This window comes from Hordeum vulgare, chromosome 6H, assembly GCF_904849725.1.
Source record: "Hordeum vulgare subsp. vulgare chromosome 6H, MorexV3_pseudomolecules_assembly, whole genome shotgun sequence".
Taxonomy (NCBI): Eukaryota; Viridiplantae; Streptophyta; class Magnoliopsida; order Poales; family Poaceae; genus Hordeum; species Hordeum vulgare.
In genome coordinates this window covers 3,793,180-3,813,857 of record NC_058523.1, presented here as the reverse complement: position 1 = coordinate 3,813,857, position 20,678 = coordinate 3,793,180, and the positions used below count along the sequence as shown (strand labels likewise).

General features: G+C 46.2%; 1 long non-coding RNA gene across 1 annotated transcript; it reads left to right on the top strand.

The window, feature by feature from the left end:
• The first annotated feature begins 6,833 nt into the window (after nt 1–6,833).
• Nucleotides 6,834–7,747, top strand: LOC123401986. Its single transcript, XR_006611211.1, has 2 exons — nt 6,834–7,319; nt 7,423–7,747. It is a non-coding gene; the product is annotated as an uncharacterized LOC123401986 (long non-coding RNA).
• Nucleotides 7,748–20,678: the final 12,931 nt, after the last annotated feature.

Here is a 20,678-nt window from a genome sequence, read left to right as displayed (position 1 = left end):
CGGATGCAAAGTTTATTTAAGTCTCGACGACTAGGTCGAGAAGGTACATTCTAGTACTGGTTTAGCTCGCAGCCCACAACGCTCCGAGCTAGGGCAACGACAGGTTTACAAGAACATACGCCCTTGAGATGATAATGTCGGTGGTCTTGACGGCACGGAGGTGCTCCCGCCGGACATACATCAACGTGTTAGCGCTCTCCTTCAGAGTAAGGTGGGCGTTGATGTGACATTTGAGGTCGGCAACGAGGCCTTCGTCGCGCACCGGTGTGTGCTCGCTGCCTGATCCACCCACTAGTAGAAAACGAGGTTGTAGTCCTGGTTGGTAAGGGCCTTTAGTCCCGGGTCATCAACCGGGACTAATAACTTGGGACTAAAGCCCCCCTAGTCCCGGTTGGCCACGACCTGGGACTAATACACATCCACGTGGTTGGCAGCTCGCACCGCGGGCACCAACCGGGAGTAAAGGCTTTGGTGCTTTGGGGTTTTGGGTTTTAGGGTTTATTGTTTATTATTTTTGCTTTTCATTTTCTATTTTTCATTTCAAACATATTTTACACCATCATATACTGTAGACGTTATGTATATATCATAGAATTTTTCGTATGACCATATATATGGAAAATGATGTCTACCAGTTAGTGGTAACTACCTCCGACACATGAATTAATACATCTAATGATCACCAGAGGTCAAATATAAACCTCGCCGGACTTTGTTAATTCGAGAAAAATTCCTTCGCCATGATTGTCTGGTTCCTCTTCGGTTCTTTGTTGTTCTTCCTCAATTCCCTCCGTGGAGCTCCTATCGAGGACCTGTGTTTAGCTTTTACTCTTCCAGGTTTTCCTGATTATGTTCTCAAAGAAGGCGAGCAAAACATAATTGTAAGTGATGTGTTCATGTTAGGGATTTCGTGTTCACATTTGCTCTTCTTTTTATGCGGGAAGTGATAAATAGAGTTTATTCTTTCCCTTAGGTTAATATCCACAACCTAGAGGAGTATGTTTCTTTGGTAGTCGATGCGACAGTGAAGTCAGGGATTATGAAGCAGGTTGAAGCTTTCATATCAGGTTTTAGCCAGGTGCGACCTCATTCTGTTCGCTTGTCAACTCCTTTTAATCATTGTGTAGATGTATCGAGACTTATTTACTTTTCCTAAATGACTGTGTACTTTTCTTTGTTTTAGGTCTTTGATATCTCATCCCTCCAAATATTTTCACCTCAAGAGCTTGACTATCTAATATGTGGTCGTCAAGAAATATGGGAGGTAACGCTTCATCTCCCTCTCTTGATTTCACTTGTGTCCTGTTACATTTCCACTGAACTGGCCTTGATTGCTGCAGGCCAAATCACTGGTGGATAACATAAAATTTGATCACCGGTTTACTCCTAAAAGTCCTGGCATTATAAATGTAAGTACACCCTTATTTTCCTATACCTTAATCTGGCACTGTATATGTTTAATGATATCTTGATCCTCTCGTTGTCTGCAGCTACTCGAGATCATGGCGAAGCTACTCGAGATCATGGCGAAATTTACCCCTGATCAACAGCATGCATTCTGCCAGTTTGTAACTGTTGCTTCTTCTCGGCTTCCAACTGGTGGTTTGGCTGCCCTTAGTCCCAAGCTTACCATAGTTCAAAAGGTGTTTTATGTTGGCATCTCCTTCATATACGTCTTGGTTATTATTGGGTCCCGCTGCGATCCGAACGTTTCGGAAACCCCGGGGTCCGGTTATGTGGAACTCGTCAAACCTCATAGTATTGGCCTATTGTGGCCAGTTTTCTATTCTATTGGTCACTGATTTTGGGTCCTCCTAGGATCCGAACGTTTCGGGAACCCCGGGGTCCGGTTAAGGGGAAATCGTCAAAACTAACCGTTTTCACATATTCCGATCAGTTTTGTATGCTATTAGTCACTGATTTTAGGTCTCGATGTTACCCGAATCTTTCGGGAACCCTTGGATCCGGTTACGAAGAACTCGTTAAAACTCGCAATTTTGGGCTATGCCGACAGTGTAGTATGCTATTAGTCACTGATTTTGGGTCCCGCTGTGATCCGAACGTTTGCGGAACCTCAGGGTCCAGTTACGGGGAACTCGTAAAAGCTCGCACTTTTGGCCTATTCCGACCACTTTTCTATGCTATTAGTCACTGATTTTGGGTCTTGATGTGATTTGACTATTTCGGGAACCCTTGGGTCCGGTTACGGGGAACTCGTCAAAACTCGCAATTTTGGGCTATTCCGGCCAGTTTAGTATGCTATTAGTCACTGATTTTGGGTTTCGTTGCGATCCAAACGTTTCGGGAACCCTGGGGTTCGGTTGCGGGGAAGTCGTCAAAACTCGTAGTTTTGGCCTATTCTGGCTAGTTTTGTATGCTATTAGTCACTAATTTTGGGTACCGCTGTGATCCGAACGTTTCGGGAACACCAGGGTCCGATTACGGGGTACTCGTCAAAACTCGCAGCTTTGGCCTATTCCAGCCAGTTTTGTGTGCTATTAGACACTGATTTTGGGCCCCAATGTGGTCCAAATGTTTTGAGAACCATTGGGTCTAGTTACGGGGAACTCGTAAAAACTCGCAGTTTTGGCCTATTCCGGCCAGTTTTGTATGTCACTGATTTTGTGTCCCGTTGTGATCCGAACGTTTTGGGAACCTCGGGGTCTGGTTACGGGGAACTCGTCAAAACTCACAATTTTGGCCTATTCCAGTTAGTTGTGTATGCTATTAGTCATTGATTTTGGATCCCGATGTGATCGAAATGTTTCGGGAATACTTGGTCTTGTTACGGGGAACTAAACAAAACTCGCAGTTTTGGCCTATTCCGGCCAGTTTTGTATGCTATTAGTCACTGATTTTGGGTCCCGCTGTGGTCCAAACTTTTTCGGAACCTCGGGGTCCGATTACGGGGAACTCGTCAAAACTCGCAGTTTTGGCTTATTCCGGCCAGTTTTATAAGCTATTAGCTATTGATTTTTGGGTCCCGGTGTGATCCAAACATTTCCGGAACCTCGGGGTCCGGTTACGGGGAACTCGTCAAAACTCGCAGTTTTGGCCTCTTTCGGACAGTTTTCTATCCTACTAGTCAATGATTTGGGATCCCGATGCGATCTGAACATTTCGGGAACCCCTGGGTCCGGTTATACGGAACTCGTCAAAACTCATAGTTTTTGCCTATTCTGGTGCGTTTTGTATGCTATTACTCACTAATTTTGGGTCCCGCTACGATCTGAATGTTTCGGGAAGCCCGGGGTTTGGTTACGGAAACTCGTCAAAACTCGCAGTTTTGACCTATTCTGGCCAGTTGTGTATGCTATTACTCACTAATTTTGGGTCCCGCTGCGATCCGAACGTTTTGGGAACCCCGGGGTCCGATTACGTGGAACTCGTCAAACCTCATAGTTTTGGCCTATTGTGACAAGTTTTCTATGCTATTGGTCACTGATTTTGGGTCCTCCTAGGATCCGAACGTTTCGGGAACCCCGGGGTCCGGTTAGGGGGAAATCGTCAAAACTAACAGTTTTCGCATATTCCGGTTAGTTTTCTATGCTATTAGTCACTGATTTTAGGTCTCGATGTGATCCGAATGTTTCGGGAACCTTTGGGTCCGGTTAAGGGGAACTCGTCAAAACTCGCAATTTTGGGCTATTCCGGCCAGTTTAGTATGCTACTAGTCACTGATTTTGGGTCCCGCTGTGAGCCGAACGTTTGCGAAACCTCGGGGTCCAGTTACGGGGAACTCATCAAAAGTCGCAGTTTTGGCCTATTCTGGCCACTTTTCTATCCTATTAGTCGTTCATTTTGGGTCCCGATGCGATGCGAACGTGTCGGGAGCCTTGGGTCCGGTTATGGGGAACTCATCAAAACTCGCAGTTTTGGCCTATTCTTGCGAGTTTTCTATGCTACTAGTCACTGATTTTGGGTCCCGCTGCTATCCGAATGTTTCGGGAACCCCGTGGTATGGTTACGGGGAACTCGTCAAAACTCAAGCTTTTAGCCTATTCTGGCCTGTTTTGTATGCTATTAGTCACTGATTTTGGGTCCTTCTACGATCCAAACATTCTGGGAACCCTGGGGTCCGGTTACGGGGAACTCGTCAAAACTCCACCTCCTCCGACGCGTGAGCGCACTCCACCTCCTGCTCCTCCGCCTCCTCCGGCGCGTCAGCAACTGACGAAGAGAGACGCCGCCGCTCCGGTGGCTAGGAGTACTAGAGGCGGGAAGAAATTTAAATATGGTCCAAGCCTCAAGCCTCTTCCAAAGTTACCATATGAGATGACTCCCGAGGAAAACACGGAAACCGTGGCCGCCTATACTAAGGCCCATTTTGCACCTAAACGTCCACCTCCAAAGGAGAATGTTGATCCGGTAAAAGCGAAGCGCTATCTGGATGCCCTTGAGAGACCACCATCGGTACCACGTCCGCTGCCATCACACTATGAGCGAATTATTCAAAAGACACACACTAAAGCGAAGCAGTCGGAAAGCTTAAACACCAATGGTTCGAGAAGTGGGAAACAAATTCTCTAGCTCGGCGAACAGCAGAAGCAATCGTGCCCCCCTCTCAAGGTGTTTACCGATGTCACTGATGTTGAATCGGGAGTAGTGGCCGCTAATTATCCTGGTTTCAGTCCTGCTGATTTCATAAGCAAAGATGTACAGTTGGAAACAGCCCCGATAGTAGCCCTTCACATTTTTATTTTATTACCATCAACTGTGTTGATATATGTATATATACATATATATATATATATATATATACATATATATATATATATATTGATGCCCTTCTTTAAATTAGATCGAGCGTATGCGGCAAGAACTCCTACCAATTGATCGCATACGAGCAATTCAAAAGGAATTGACGGGATTCTTTGTTGAGCATGTCATACCATCAGACGGGGCATATCATCAGGATTTCCTTACCGATTTTGGTGGACGATAGATATTAACTAGTTAGGGATCGCAAGAGATGTTATATATTGTATATATGCATGATCGTGTACTATACATAGTAGCGTCGAGTTGTTCGACCAAGCACGGAGAACAAGAGGTCACTTCTCTCTATATATGTTCATGACGAAGTTGTGTAATTAATGGTTCGTTCATTTACTTACTAGCTAGCATCAAGTTCTCTCTATAGGTAGTAGCTACCGTCGATGAAGCACGAAGAAAGAGATATCACTTCTCTCTGTATGTAGTAGCTAGCTAACACAATATGAAACCCCTAATAAAACCCTCCAAAATCCTAACTTCCCATTTCAAAAAAAAACCCAGTGCCTGCAAGCTGCTGACGCGGGGCTGCCTTTTGATCATAGTTGTTGTTATCAATCGGGACAAAAGTTCCTCCTATCTGGACGCCCCGCAGCGGCCACGTGGAGATCCTTCGGGTCCGGTTCGTAAGAAAACCGGGACTAAAGGTTTGGACCTTTGGTACCGATTGTTTTGTCCCGGTTGAAAAACCGGAACTAAAGCCCGTCTCGAACCAGGACTAAAGTCATGTTTTCTACTAGTGGAGAGATGAAATCATTCCTAGTGTGGAATGTGGGTGCTTTTCTCTTGCTGGTCTCGTGGTGTTTCTGTCGTTTACGTGGTGAGCAAATGGAAACTAATTTAACTAATTGAACAAATTATTAATTAACTTGAAACGTAGACAACCAAGCGCAAAGTAATTGAATTAATTAATAAATCTCAACAAACAAGTATGTTTTTAGTGAACATTTGTTAAGTAGCTATTCGCTTTGTGGTGCAAACGACGATGAACTAACCTTAGAGCAACTCCAACAGGTGCGTGGAGAAGAAAAATCATTTTTCATGCGCGCATCCTGTGTGTGCGCTTCAGGACTCGCGGGAAAGTTCGGCGCAGTAAAAATACTGCGTGCGCGTGGGGCACTTTTGGTCTGTGATGTTGCAGGCTCGATTAAAGCAACGCATTAGAGCCCGCCAACCGCTATTTTTGGCCGCTTTCTCTGCCCCGCCGCCCCCACTTCCCGCCGATTTCTCCGCGCCGCTGCCCCTGCGACATTCTTCGTCGTCTCTGGCGCCTCTCTCTTCGCCCCCGTCGCCTTCTTCCCTGCAGCCGCCATACCTTCGCGCGCCCGGAGAAGCTCCGGCTAGCGCGGTGTCTGGGCCCGTCCCTTCGACGTGTACTAGGCAGAGATATGCTCCGGTCCGACACGCCTCGGGTTCGGGACGTTCGAGACCTCCCAAGCTGCCGCCCGCGTGTACGACGCGGCGGCGTGGCGGCTCAGGAGGCCACGGGCTCAGATGAATTTCCCGGAAATTCAGACGCGCGAGGAGGTGTAGGCCCACGCGCCTCCACCGCGGCTAATCACCGCGGAGGACCTCAACATCAAGCAGAGGTGGGAGTGCAGTCTCCTCATCACCGAGATGAATGAGCAGGCCATGACGGTGTGGCGCGAGCGATTCCCGCAAGATGTCACCGACGAACACGCGTTTTGGGCACGAAGGAGGGCGGACCGACTTGCGAAATGCAACAAGAAGCGTAAGCCGAAGGCTTTGGCGATTTCCTAGTCGGAGAACCCGGTCATCTTGTGAGGCTCGAACGATGAGGGGTGGACGGACGTGTTCATATGAACCCTGGCAGCAACGAGGACAATGATGAAAAGTAGTCTAGTTTTATCTAGTTTTAAAGTTTTATCTAGTTTTAGTTTTAAATTTTATGTAATATATTTGCATCATACTGTCGTTTTCATTTGTATCGTACGGACTATATTTGATGTTGGTTTAAACTCAAGTGTAACTATTTCGGGTAATTTCCAATGGGTGTGATGTTCCTTTTTTTTTATTTCTTTGATCATTAGTTGCAAAAACTTGGTATGTCATGGATGTGCCATATAGAGCAACTGGGTGAAAGGTTTCTGAATTATTCTACGTGTTTACCATGAATACACGTGTGCTGCTAGAAGCTTTGACTGTCATATATACGAGGCCAAGTTCCAAAATAAAACGTTCATTCACACCTGTTGTTCTCACCTTTCGAGTAACCGATTAGTTAAATATAGGCATAACACCACGTGCCCTTAGACTTAGTCATGTGTGCATCCCTTCCAAACCAGTTGCATACATGTCTGTTACTATAAATACCACGGCTTGCAAGGACAAGACAGATCACACTAATCAGATTAAGAAGAAGCATAAATCAACTCAAACTGATAACCAGCCCCCTGTCATAGGTTATCAGCCCCCTGTCATAGCGCGTACAATGGCATCCTTGGCAAGATCTGCTCGTCTTCTCGCCATCATGTTCCTCATCGTTGTCGCGGTGATGATCACGACCAGCCCCATCGTAGAATGCGGTGAGTACTCAGCTGCCTCGTTTTTACCTAACATAAGTTCTGGCCCCTCCCGTAGTCCGTGAAATGGTCAACAACGGTATTTTATATACGCTTGCACTTGCAGCGATCAATTTCGATCCCAACGCCGGCGAACGGCTCAAGAAGGATATAGAGCGCCCCCACTGAATGCAATGGTGTCACCCGAGCAGGAGGTGGTGGTGAGGGCCACCACGGAGAAATCCCTCAGTCTTGATGGTGGCTATCTCTATTGCAATCTGATGTGCCAAAATTAAATAATAATAATAAATGGATAGAATTAGTGCCTCGGTATGTATGCATGCACATAGGGGATCAAATTTGTGAGTACCAAATCCAGCTGGCTCGGTGCCTATTTATTGTAAAAATGTCAGTCAGGTTGAATAAATAAATGTTCAAGTTAATAGATCTCAGTACTCCTTCTCTTGGAAATTATTTATTTATCTATAGGCAAAGACACGACGCGGTTGTTGCCTTCTTTTTATTGCTTATAACTGATCGCTCAGGCTGCAAACTAAATCATTTTTTAGGCACAAACCGCAAGCTAGTCTCTTACATCTATATTTTCGTAGTCTTTTGACTTTGTCAACCAACTTGTGGAACACAAACTGAAGTAGGTAAGTAGTCAACAGAGAGCCGATATCTTGTTTAATTTTATTTATTTTTGTTTCTAAACGTAAAGAGGAATAGAGAAGGGCATTAATGTTTATTGCTTGAGCCTCGTGCCTATACCTATAGATGTACATGATCAACTTGAAGTACAAGAGAAGCTGAAATAGTTCGTAGTCTATTTTATATTTCCTAACTAATTACGATACTCAACAACGCCCCACAGTCACAAAGGTAGCGACACAGGTGATGAGACTGAAGAGGTACCAGAATGTAAGCCGACGGATACCCCCCCCCCCCCCCCCACACACACACACATAAGTCGTAATGGTCGATGCATCGACGGAATTCCTGGCTAGTGTGGAAACCAACGAGGTTGTTCAAGTAAGACGTTAGATATTTGTGCCCATGTTGATGTACGTGAGAATGTAGGATGGTATAGTCGTGGTCGAGGTAGTTGCGCGAGGGACGAAGTGGTCTATGTCCAGTCGGGGTGGCCGGTGTCAAGGTAGTCACCGTGGAGCCGCGGGGGCACAGAGGCGCCGAGTTAGTCTTGTGCACAGTGGACTCGAGGTAGGGGTGCGCTGGGAAAAATACGATGTTGACAAAGCATTGTGATGGCACATGTCGGTGTTGTGAGCATCGGGCATGCATAGACGAAAGAAGTCGATGTTGACAAGGCACCTCACTGGACTTGCTAGGCTTGGTGGACACATCGTGGACGATGGAACATGTCAGTGTTGTCAGCACCGGGCATGTGTAGACGAAAGAATTCGATGTTGATGAGGAACCGCACCAGGCTTGCCAACCCCGAGGACACGTCGTGGAAGAAGGCACACTTTAGTGTTTCTAGCACCAGGCATGCAAAGACCTGCTCATGGTCAAGGGCTACTCGCGCACAAAAGAGCTAATGTCCATGGGCGAGAGCATAACCGCCGGCCCTCTCGTCGGGAGGCCATGATTCGACTATTTCCCGAACGACAACATCTCGCACTGCACCGGTTTCATTTTGCTCTTTCTAACCCTTTCTATGACACCGGTGTCGAGGAGGTCCCGGATGTGACGCCCTCGGCTTAACCGTACGCTAATCATACACGCAAATGCGTACGACCAAACCCAAGGACTCACGGGAAGATATCACAACACAACTCTAGACACAAATAAAATAACATCAGCTTCATATTACAAGCCAGGGGCCTCGAGGGCTAGAATACGAAAGCTCGATAAACACACGAGTCAGCGGAAGCAACAAATATCTGAGTAGAGACATAAAACAACATGGGGTGCCTTAGAGAAGGCTAGCACAAAAGATACAACGATCGAACGAGGCGAGGCCTCCTGCCTGGGAACCTCCTAACTACTCCTGATCATCAGCGGCCTCCACGTAGTAGTAGGCACCGCCGGGGTAGTAGTCGTCGGCGGCGGGGACCTCCATCTTCTGGGCTTCATCATCTGGTCGCAGCAAACGGATCAAGGGGACAAGGGGGGAGCAAAGCAGCGGTGAGTACTCATCCAAAGTACTCGCAAGTCTTACATCAGAACTATTCTAATTATGCACCAGTATCATAGAAGGGGGTTATGTGTGGACTGACTGCAGCAATGCGAGAATAGAGAGAGAAGGCCTAGTCCTATCGAAGACTAGCATCTTCAGGGTCTTGCAGCAATAGACGAGAGTAGAACAGGGGTAACACATAAATAGTCATATTGTTGCAGCAATATTAAAGTGAGGTCACGCCGAAAGATCCTCCCTCGACTCCCTGCGAGGAAGCAATCCCGAGGCAAACTAATTCCAGTTAAGTAACAATTGTAGTTGTAAAAGATCGGGGCACAACTCCAAGTCGTCCTGTAACCGTGGACACGGCTATCCGAATAGTTAATTTTCATCCCTGCAGGGGTGCACCACATGTCCCATCACGCTCGATAACACTCTGGCCGGACATACTTTTCTGGGTCCTGCCCGGCCTCGGAATATCGACACGTCGCAACCCCACCTAAGACTAATCAGAGAGGCCAGCCCGCCGGTCTAAATCCTAAGCACAAAGGGTTCGTGGGCCCAGTTCCCCTTCACGCTCCTGCACGTGGCGTGGGCGGCCGACGTCAGTCCTAGCATCCCTTAATCACAAGCGCGATGCATCTCGGGACCACTCGGGCGCGCGCCGCTACACTGTTGGCATCTGAAAAGCTTCGGCTGATACCGCGACGCCGAGTACCCATAATTCTTCCCGCATAGCCGGTTAGTGCGAAAAGGTCTCCGACCAACCCAGATCAAATACCCAAATCCATTAGCATTTTAATTAGGCCAGCAACACAGTCTCGCGGGAGTCCACCCGTCTTACAACTAATCACCGAAGATCCCAGTAACATGGTCGAGTAACTGTGTGGTTGTAACATCGGGGGAATCCGAGGTATCACCCTCGTTGGATCCCGAACGATGTACCCGTCCAGGTGGGCTTAGAGGAATCACCCTCGGGGGTCCCACACTCGCGGGGTTGCACGACAGAGGCGTCATCGGGAATGGTGAAAGAGGAATCACCCTCGATAACCACGACCGACTAGCTATACTACAGAGATATCATTAGGAGTACTTAGCAAGGTGTCACCCTCGGTACCCGATAGTATCTCTGTAGCGTCGCACAACGAAGGGGGGTGAATGTGCTGTGTCGGGTCTGGCTCGTCGATCAGAGATCAAGATTTGAAAACAAGCGGGGCAACTGAACTACGGGGTCAGAGGGGATGACTGCTCCACCTATACTAAGCATATTAAAGTTACAGGACTGAAAGTAGCAGTTCATCAAAATTAGGCTATGCATCAGATATAGGAGCTAACTACAACAGTAGCAAAATACTAATGCAAGCAGTAGAAAGAAAGACATGGGTGATATAGGAATGATCAAGAGGAATTTGCTTGCCTTGCTGCTCTGCGGCAAAGGACTGATCGGCAGGGTCGTAGATGTACCCGGCAGCAGCGTCAGTCTCGGGGTCTACCGGTAAGAAGAGGGGGGAAGAAACAATAAATAATAGCACCGATGCAACACAAAGCATGACATGAAAAGATGCAGGCTAGACATGAGCTAACGCAGCAACATCCGTCATAGACGGGTCGGAAGAATATCTGACGATATTTTCCGGGTCTCGGGCTACTACCGGTTATACTGGAAACGATGGAAAAGTTCCATGTTTGCTATGCTAGGGACGCGTGAGAGACGAACGGGCCGTGTACCCGGGTTCGTCTCGCTTTGCTGATCAACTTTCATGTTGAAAATATTTCGATCTGACTTACGGATTATTTAATATTAATTTTCAAAGTTTTATTAATTATTTAGGAATTAAAAACAGATTTATAAGATTTAATAAAATCCTATTATGACATCATCGCGATGTCAGGCTGACATCAGCAGTTGACCGGTCAACTGACCAGCGGGTCCTGAACGTCATAGGCACAAGTTTTATTTAAGATTAAATATTATTTAATCACATTAATTTAGTGAGGGACCCGCGTGTCATTCTCTAATCATGTTAATTAATTATTCTAATTAACAGATTAACTTATATATTTATTTAACTAATTCATTAACTCATTAATTTAATTATTATATCTATTTATTTATTTGTTTATTTAATAAAACATTTTTTTTATTTATATTAACTACCGCGTGGAGCCTCCCTGTCATAGACAGCGGGTGCATTGGCCCCACCGGTAAGTGACCTAAGGCCAAATTCACATTTTAATCACAAATAAATAAACATACAAATGTCGTATCTCTCCACATGCCTATATACGCAAATACATACATAATACGGGTATCGAATACATACATACATACATACATACATACGGCATCTAATACATCTCTTGTTTTTATTCATTTTTCTTTAACTCTCATCTCTGCCCTCTCTGTTCATCCGTTCATCTCTCAACAGAGAGGAATGGGGCAAAACTCCACCACCCTACGAGACCTCAACGGCGTCGGAAAAGGGAACTAATCTCCGGAACGGAACCGGGGCGGAAAACTGAAGGAGAGGGTGGGAGGAGCCCGTAAAAGGGCTCACCGGCGTTGCCGGGGAACGGGGCGGCGAGGCTCGGGGTGGCCGTTGTGGAGGATGACGAGGAGGCCGATGGTGCAGTGCCGGCGAGGAGGAGCCCGAGGTGGCGGTTACCGCCGGTGGCGCGGAGGTCGCGGTGGACCGGAGAAGGACCGACGGGGAGGGCCCCGGTGACGGGGTCGCCGTGGCCGGTGAGGACCCCGGCCGAAGCGCCGACGGGGAGGGGCTCGGTCGCCGGATCTGGAGGGGCGGTGAGCTCCGGCCGGCGGGGAAGGAACCGGCGGGGAGGACGGTGCAGGGCAGGCCGACGAGGCTCCCGGGGGCGGCCGGCGGGATGGAGGGCCGTGAGGTGGGGCGGCTCGGTGGAGAGGAGGAGAGGCCGCCGGGGGGGGCTCGCCGCGGGAGGGAGGAGGGGCCGACGGGGGGGAAGGCCGCCGGGGGAAGGATGAGGTGGAGAGGAGGGGGGCGACGCGGGGAAAGTGGGGGGGCAGGGGCGATTGGATCGAGGGGAGGGAGTGGGGGATCTGGCGTGGGGGTGGGGGCTCTCGTGGGGGTGGGGGCGAGAGGTGGGGAGTGGCGGCGCCCAGGGGGGCTGACGAGGGAGGGAGGGTCTTGCGAGGGGGTGGGCTAGGGTTCCGCGGGAGGGGGCGCGGGGGGCCTGGCCGGTTGGGCCTCTTGGCCCAGCCAGGCCAGTGGGGGGGGCTTTCTTTCTTTCTTTTTTTTTCTCTTGCTTTGTTTTATTTTGTTTTCTTTTTTTTATTATTACTTATTCTAATCCCTTTTATTATTCTATTCTTATTTACTTTCTTTCATAATGTATTTTTTATACTTTTAGTCCTTTCTTTTGTTCATTTAGTTTCATTTACTACATTTCTTTACTTATTTTGTTAAAGCCCCTTTCTTAATATATCGGGATCATCAATGATTCCAAAAGTACCCGACTTGATATTATAATCTGTTAGGGAATATTTATAACTCCCCGACGTTGTTATCTCAACAACATAAAAAATCTTTTCACGTTTGACTTAATCCCGAAGCTTCGAATTATGATTCGGTTTCAACCATCACGAGAACATTGATAAAGTTAACGGTGACGTGGCATCATTAGCGCAGGATCACTGTAGCTTAATTACAATAATTACTGTTGCAAAAGTCGAGAATGTCACAATTCTCCCCTACTAACAAGAATTCTCGTCCCGAGAATTAAGAGGTAGAGGGAAAGAGCCCGGGGTATTCATCACGAAGATGATCCTCGCGTTCCCATGTGGCTTCATCTTCAGAGTGATTTGACCACTGCACCTTAAGGAACTTAGTGACCTTGCGACGAGTCTTACGTTCAGCTTGGCCGAGAATGCGGACCGGATGCTCTTTATAAGAGAGGTCTTGTTGTAGCTCAAGCATATCGTGATCCACTGCTCGAATAGGGTCCTTGAAGCAGCGACGGAGCTGAGAAACATGGAAGACATCGTGAACCTGAGAAAGGTTCGCCGGCAGTTCCAATTGATAAGCCACTCTTCCACGCCTTTCGAGAACAGTGAAAGGACCAATATAACGAGGAGCTAACTTGCCCTTGATTCCGAAACGGTGTGCACCTCTCATTGGTGTGACACGAAGATAAGCCTTTTCGCCAGGTTGATAGACCATATCTTGATGATGACGGTCATACTGACTCTTCTGACGAGACTGAGCAGCCTTCAGATTCTCATGAATAATACGGACTTGATCTTCGGCATGTTGAATAATATCCAGACCGAAGAGTGATCGGTACATTGAACGGTGGCTCGAGAATTTCATACGAAGCCAAATGTAAAGGATACTTTGGAGTCAAAGGTGTACAGGAGAGTCAGGTTTCAATCCTGTGGAACTTTGGGTTATGGGTCCATCATGTGGGCCGAGAGTAGACAGAGGGGTGACATATTACATGGTCTTGGTAACACGACATGTCAGAGGATAACCTGTCAGTTATGTTGGCAACATCCTCGATACCAAGGGCGGGGAACGAATAGAACCATTTTCCTGCTCGTTGAAACGAGGCGGGCCAATAGGCAAGGTTCTGTCTACCGGCGGCTAGCGGAATGTTATCCACAATAGTAACACGGTCTTACTGACAGAGTTGTACACCAAGAATTTTACCTAAGCAGGGAATTAACACTGCTTAGATAAGCTATGCCACAATAAAAATCAAACAGTCCAATGGGAAGGGAAAATGTGTTCACACACACAAGTATTAGAGTATACCATTCCCGAGGAAACCATAGAGTATGGTATACATGATAGGTCATCCAGTACATAACCATCTTGGTAAAGAGACAAGAAGAATCATCATGTTTATCCATACCATGTGGTTTGGATAATTGATCAGGAACAATTTAGCATCGCGCTTCCATTGTTCCTGTTGAATTTAGAGTACCACATCCGTGCTTGGGGTAGCATCGACATGGTCATCAGATAAAGGTTGGTCTTATGGATATACAAAGAGGAACCAGGAGGGACAACTTACAAAGCTAAGTCATACAATTTCCTCATGGTAGAATGGCGAACCTTACATATGGAAGGATTTATAACAATAGGTCTTCCGACCCAGTGTGCTAGACAAGACATCACTGTACCGGTTTACCTAAAGACCAAAGTTATAATTATTTGGAAAATGTCACAACCATCATATCTGCCCGAGATCCCGATCTGGTTGGTGTTAGGATACCTCAGACTCAAGATGTCTGAGAAGAAAAATGAAGATGTAAGATTCTCAGGGTATGAACTTCACAAGTAATCCTTGAATCATGAGTTTGATTGTAAGACACATGAACAGCATGTCAAGACATTCGTGCCCACGTGAAATTCTTATCTCAACAGGCAACTGGGTTCTCATTTTGGGAACCATCATCGAGGATGACAAGGTTCCATGTGTAAGTCTGGATTAGCTCTTATGAAAGAACTTATTTTCCTTGATCAAATCAGTCGGTGGCTTGGCGTGCTAAGAGAAATTATATCAAGTGAAGATAACAATTCTTCAAAACATATAACACTTCGCACATGCGTGAATGATTTGGTATTTCACGAGAGGAAGCGAAACAAAACTTTCCATATTCACGGTGGAAAGAGTGCACGTGAACTTTGGGAAATACACTCCTACTATCCACATATTCTTCATGAGCTAGGCACAAGGATAATGATTTCAAGAGCTTCATCGTGGTACATAGAGAAGTTGAGGGTGTGGCTGATAGGCTCAACAGCAATCCCATAAGATTTAGATAGGGATGAGTTTCCAAATTTTATTATACCAAGGAGATAGCATTTGTCAAATCAAATGGTATAATGTCGTATGTTCACGGGAACAACAACAATTAAACATTGGTTGAATGGTGCGCTCGGAAATACGGACGGAGCAGCACAACCAATGTCAAAAAAATGATGAGCCTACACCCAACACACTAAGAATGAAACAATCAATTCTTAACCTCAAGGCAAAAGGGTTGCCAGAAGTATTGGAATCACACATCAGGGTTCACTTGTTGGTATTCCGGTTTGAAACAACACGGCACCAAGAAATGAATCGTGATGGCGAGAAGTATTACTATATCAAGAATTCTTAAGAGGTGCACAATTCTCACGACATCCTTGACATAAAGATGGTAATACTCCAAGGTAGAAGATAACATAAGCTGAATAGCAAGGAACTTAAGGGACAACACCAAACATGAACACGTCTGTGTTGGAGGGAAGGTAAACAATGATGCCGATGATAATAGAATCATCGAGGGGCAAGGATGGTATTTCTCAACATGCATTCAATTGATACCCTCCAAGAGTTCCGAATGCTGATGGTGATCACGACACATTTGTCGAGAAATTTCATGAAGATGCAATCGTTTAGCGACGACATCAAGCAAGGGAATGATGAAGCAAGAGGTTGTCGAAAACACAGATAAGACTGCTCGCTTAGAATTGAGATTGCCTTTCAAGACAACCAACATGAGGTGGAAAGCTCGATGCAAGCTTAACGCACAATTGGTATTGTGTTCCAGGGATGAAGGGTATAGATAGCAAGGTCGAGCTACAACATGATGATGACGATGTAGCTTAACAGTTTGGAATGACATGATCAAGTACAAACTCGTAAACAAGGAAGATTACTAAAAATTGTTGAATCGTAATGCGTACTCGATTCAGTTATCGATGTACTCACGTGTCCAACAACTCAAACACGAGGCAACTGGAACTAAGAAAGATATCATAGTTGATGAGGAGCTCACAAGAAGTTCCATAGCTCCGCGATATCCTCGAGCTACAAGGAATAATACTCGGAGGTAGATCAACTTTACGGTTTGGACCGGCGTGTCGATCTGAAGAAGACAAGTACTTTAACTCGTCCGCGAATGAAATCAAGGTACGACAACATGGTCGGGACCACGACTGCAAAGGATAAGATCACAGATCCCATATTTAAACTACAGAATGAATTGATTCTTTATACGAGAAGTTTCTATGATAGGATCAGCGTCGTTTCCATGGGCATGAACACAAAGTCCAAGGTCGACTCCCACTTCATCAATGCATCACCTGCCATTTATTCCTCGCCTTTGATCAAGTTGTAGCTTTGAAAGAACATTTGGCAAAACACCAGAAGAGCAAGACTTGTGAAAACTCTTCAGGTCATATTGATTAAGGAAGGCACAGGTTCAACCCATCGGGGCATCTTAGGAACATATACCACAAATTTCAAGAGTACATAACACATGCTTGAAGAGCATGGCTAACAAGGCAGATGATGCAACTCGTCAGAAGGAGGAGACACAATTTACCAAATGCATCATGTGTCAGGGGAAACAATCACAAGAATTTTCTAAAGCAAAGGATGCCGTCGGATAATAACTCAAATGAGTCTGGCAATCCACAAATGATCTGATGTGAGTATCGGTACTCAATCAGAGGGGGTAAAATGCAAGGCATCGGATTATAGAACACTTGAAAAATACTGATACTTAACTACCAAAGGAATTAAGATTTCCAGATTGGTGTATCATAAACAGATGCTCCGATCACATACAAGTAGGTTGATTGGACTTAGATGGACAACCAACCAAAAATTGATTTGTCGAGAACCAACTCGGTCTAGAAGGACGTCTGAGCGTGTAGATAATTTATGAGTCACAACAGATGATCGTGTGCATTCACCAAAAGGTAGAATCAATAAAATCACAGGGAAATCACAAAGGATTTTAATGAATGCTGCTAGACATATGGATTTAACCATAATGCAAGCAGGTGAGAAAGGTCATGAACATGTGGCTACGGAGGATTTCGGAAGACCGAATAGTAATTCAGAGAGCTATCGGAACCCATGATAACTGATGACGGACAAATCCCCGATAAGGTAATTCGTTGCATCTCGTAATAACAAGAACAATTGGAGAAGAAAGTATGAACGACAAATGTATGTAGTCATCCATAGGGGTAGTCGGAGGAAAGGAAATCGCAAGAGCGATAGGCACTAGTTCTCGAGATAACATCAGCGAGTAACTTCGGAGTCTTCTGATGGATCAAGCCATCGTATGGAATACGAGACTCCTCGGGAGGAAATATTTACGCGAATCTAATGTTAGAGTTAGTAAAATCTTTAACCCGAAAGAGAAGAGAGAGTAGAGCCCAGAGTATAGGAAAGGAGTAAAAGATACTAATACCACCCAATTGAGATGTGGGCCCGTAAGCCACAACATCAGTGTTAGTAAAGTTTTTCGAACACTAGACTCAACTTCGGCCAAGGAGTTGGAAAGGGGGCTACCTACAGGCAGTTGGCTCTGATACCAACTTGTGACGCCCTCGGCTTAACCGTACGCTAATCATACACGCAAATGCGTACGACCAAACCCCAGGACTCACGGGAAGATATCACAACACAACTCTAGACACAAATAAAATAACATCAGCTTCATATTACAAGCCAGGGGCCTCGAGGGCTAGAATACGAAAGCTCGATAAACACACGAGTCAGCGGAAGCAACAAATATCTGAGTACAGACATAAAACAACATGGGGTGCCTTAGAGAAGGCTAGCACAAAAGATACAACGATCGAACGAGGCGAGGCCTCCTGCCTGGGAACCTCCTAACTACTCCTGATCATCAGCGGCCTCCACGTAGTAGTAGGCACCGTCGGGGTAGCAGTCGTCGGCGGCGGGGACCTCCATCTCCTGGGCTTCATCATCTGGTCGCAGCAAACGGATCAAGGGGACAAGGGGGGAGCAAAGCAGCGGTGAGTACTCATCCAAAGTACTCGCAAGTCTTACATCAGAACTATTCTAATTATGCACCAGTATCATAGAAGGGGGTTATGTGTGGACTGACTGCAGCAATGCGAGAATAGAGAGAGAAGGCCTAGTCCTATCGAAGACTAGCATCTTCAGGGTCTTGCAGCAATAGACGAGAGTAGAACAGGGGTAACACATAAATAGTCATATTGTTGCAGCAATATTAAAGTGAGGTCACGCCGAAAGATCCTCCCTCGACTCCCTGCGAGGAAGCAATCCCGAGGCAAACTAATTCCAGTTAAGTAACAATTGTAGTTGTAAAAGATCGGGGCACAACTCCAAGTCGTCCTGTAACCGTGGACACGGCTATCCGAATAGTTAATTTTCATCCCTGCAGGGGTGCACCACATGTCCCGTCACGCTCGATAACACTCTGGCCGGACATACTTTACTGGGTCCTGCCCGGCCTCGGAATATCGACACGTCGCAGCCCCACCTAAGACTAATCAGAGAGGCCAGCCCGCCGGTCTAAATCCTAAGCACAAAGGGTTCGTGGGCCCAGTTCCCCTTCACGCTCCTGCACGTGGCGTGGGCGGCCGACGTCAGTCCTAGCATCCCTTAATCACAAGCACGATGCATCTCGGGACCACTCGGGCGCGCGCCGCTACACTGCTGGCATCTGAAAAGCTTCGGCTGATACCGCGACGCCGAGTACCCATAATTCTTCCTGCATAGCCGGTTAGTGCGAAAAGGTCTCCGATCAACCCAGATCAAATACCCAAATCCATTAGCATTTTAATTAGGCCAGCAACACAGTCTCGCGGGAATCCACCCGTCTTACAACTAATCACCGAAGATCCCAGTAACATGGTCGAGTAACTGTGTGGTTGTAACATCGGGGGAATCCGAGGTATCACCCTCGTTGGATCCCGAACGATGTACCCGTCCAGGTGGGCTTAGAGGAATCACCCTCAGGGGTCCCACACTCGCGGGGTTGCACGACAGAGGCGTCATCGGGAATGGTGAAAGAGGAATCACCCTCGATAACCACGACCGACTAGCTATACTACAGAGATATCATCAGGAGTACTTAGCAAGGTGTCACCCTCGGTACCCGATAGTATCTCTGTAGCGTCGCACAACGAAGGGGGGTGAATGTGCTGTGTCGGGTCTGGCTCGTCGATCAGAGATCAAGATTTGAAAACAAGCGGGGCAACTGAACTACGGGGTCAGAGGGGATGACTGCTCCACCTATACTAAGCATATTAAAGTTACAGGACTGAAAGTAGCAGTTCATCAAAATTAGGCTATGCATCAGATATAGGAGCTAACTACAACAGTAGCAAAATACTAATGCAAGCAGTAGAAAGAAAGACATGGGTGATATAGGAATGATCAAGGGGAATTTGCTTGCCTTGCTGCTCTGCGGCAAAGGACTGATCGGCAGGGTCGTAGATGTACCCGGCAGCAGCGTCAGTCTCGGGGTCTACCGGTAAGAAGAGGGGGGAAGAAACAATAAATAATAGCACCGATGCAACACAAAGCATGACATGAAAAGATGCAGGCTAGACATGAGCTAACGCAGCAACATCCGTCATAGACGGGTCGGAAGAATATCTGACGATATTTTCCGGGTCTCGGGCTACTACCGGTTATACTGAAAACGATGGAAAAGTTCCATGTTTGCTATGCTAGGGACGCGTGACAGACGAACGGGCCGTGTACCCGGGTTCGTCTCGCTTTGCTGATCAACTTTCATGTTGAAAATATTTCGATCTGACTTACGGATTATTTAATATTAATTTTCAAAGTTTTATTAATTATTTAGGAATTAAAAACAGATTTATAAGATTTAATAAAATCCTATTATGACATCATCGCGATGTCAGGCTGACATCAGCAGTTGACCGGTCAACTGACCAGCGGGTCCTGAACGTCATAGGCACAAGTTTTATTTAAGATTAAATATTATTTAATCACATTAATTTAGTGAGGGACCCGCGTGTCATTCTCTAATCATGTTAATTAATTATTCTAATTAACAGATTAACTTATATATTTATTTAACTAATTCATTAACTCATTAATTTAATTATTATATCTATTTATTTATTTGTTTATTTAATAAAACATTTTTTTATTTATATTAACTACCGCGTGGGGCCTCCCTGTCATAGACAGCGGGTGCATTGGCCCCACCGGTAAGTGACCTAAGGCCAAATTCACATTTTAATCACAAATAAATAAACATACAAATGTCGTATCTCTCCACATGCCTATATACGCAAATACATACATAATACGGGTATCGAATACATACATACATACGGCATCTAATACATCTCTTGTTTTTATTCATTTTTCTTTAACTCTCATCTCTGCCCTCTCTGTTCATCCGTTCATCTCTCAACAGAGAGGAATGGGGCAAAACTCCACCACCCTAC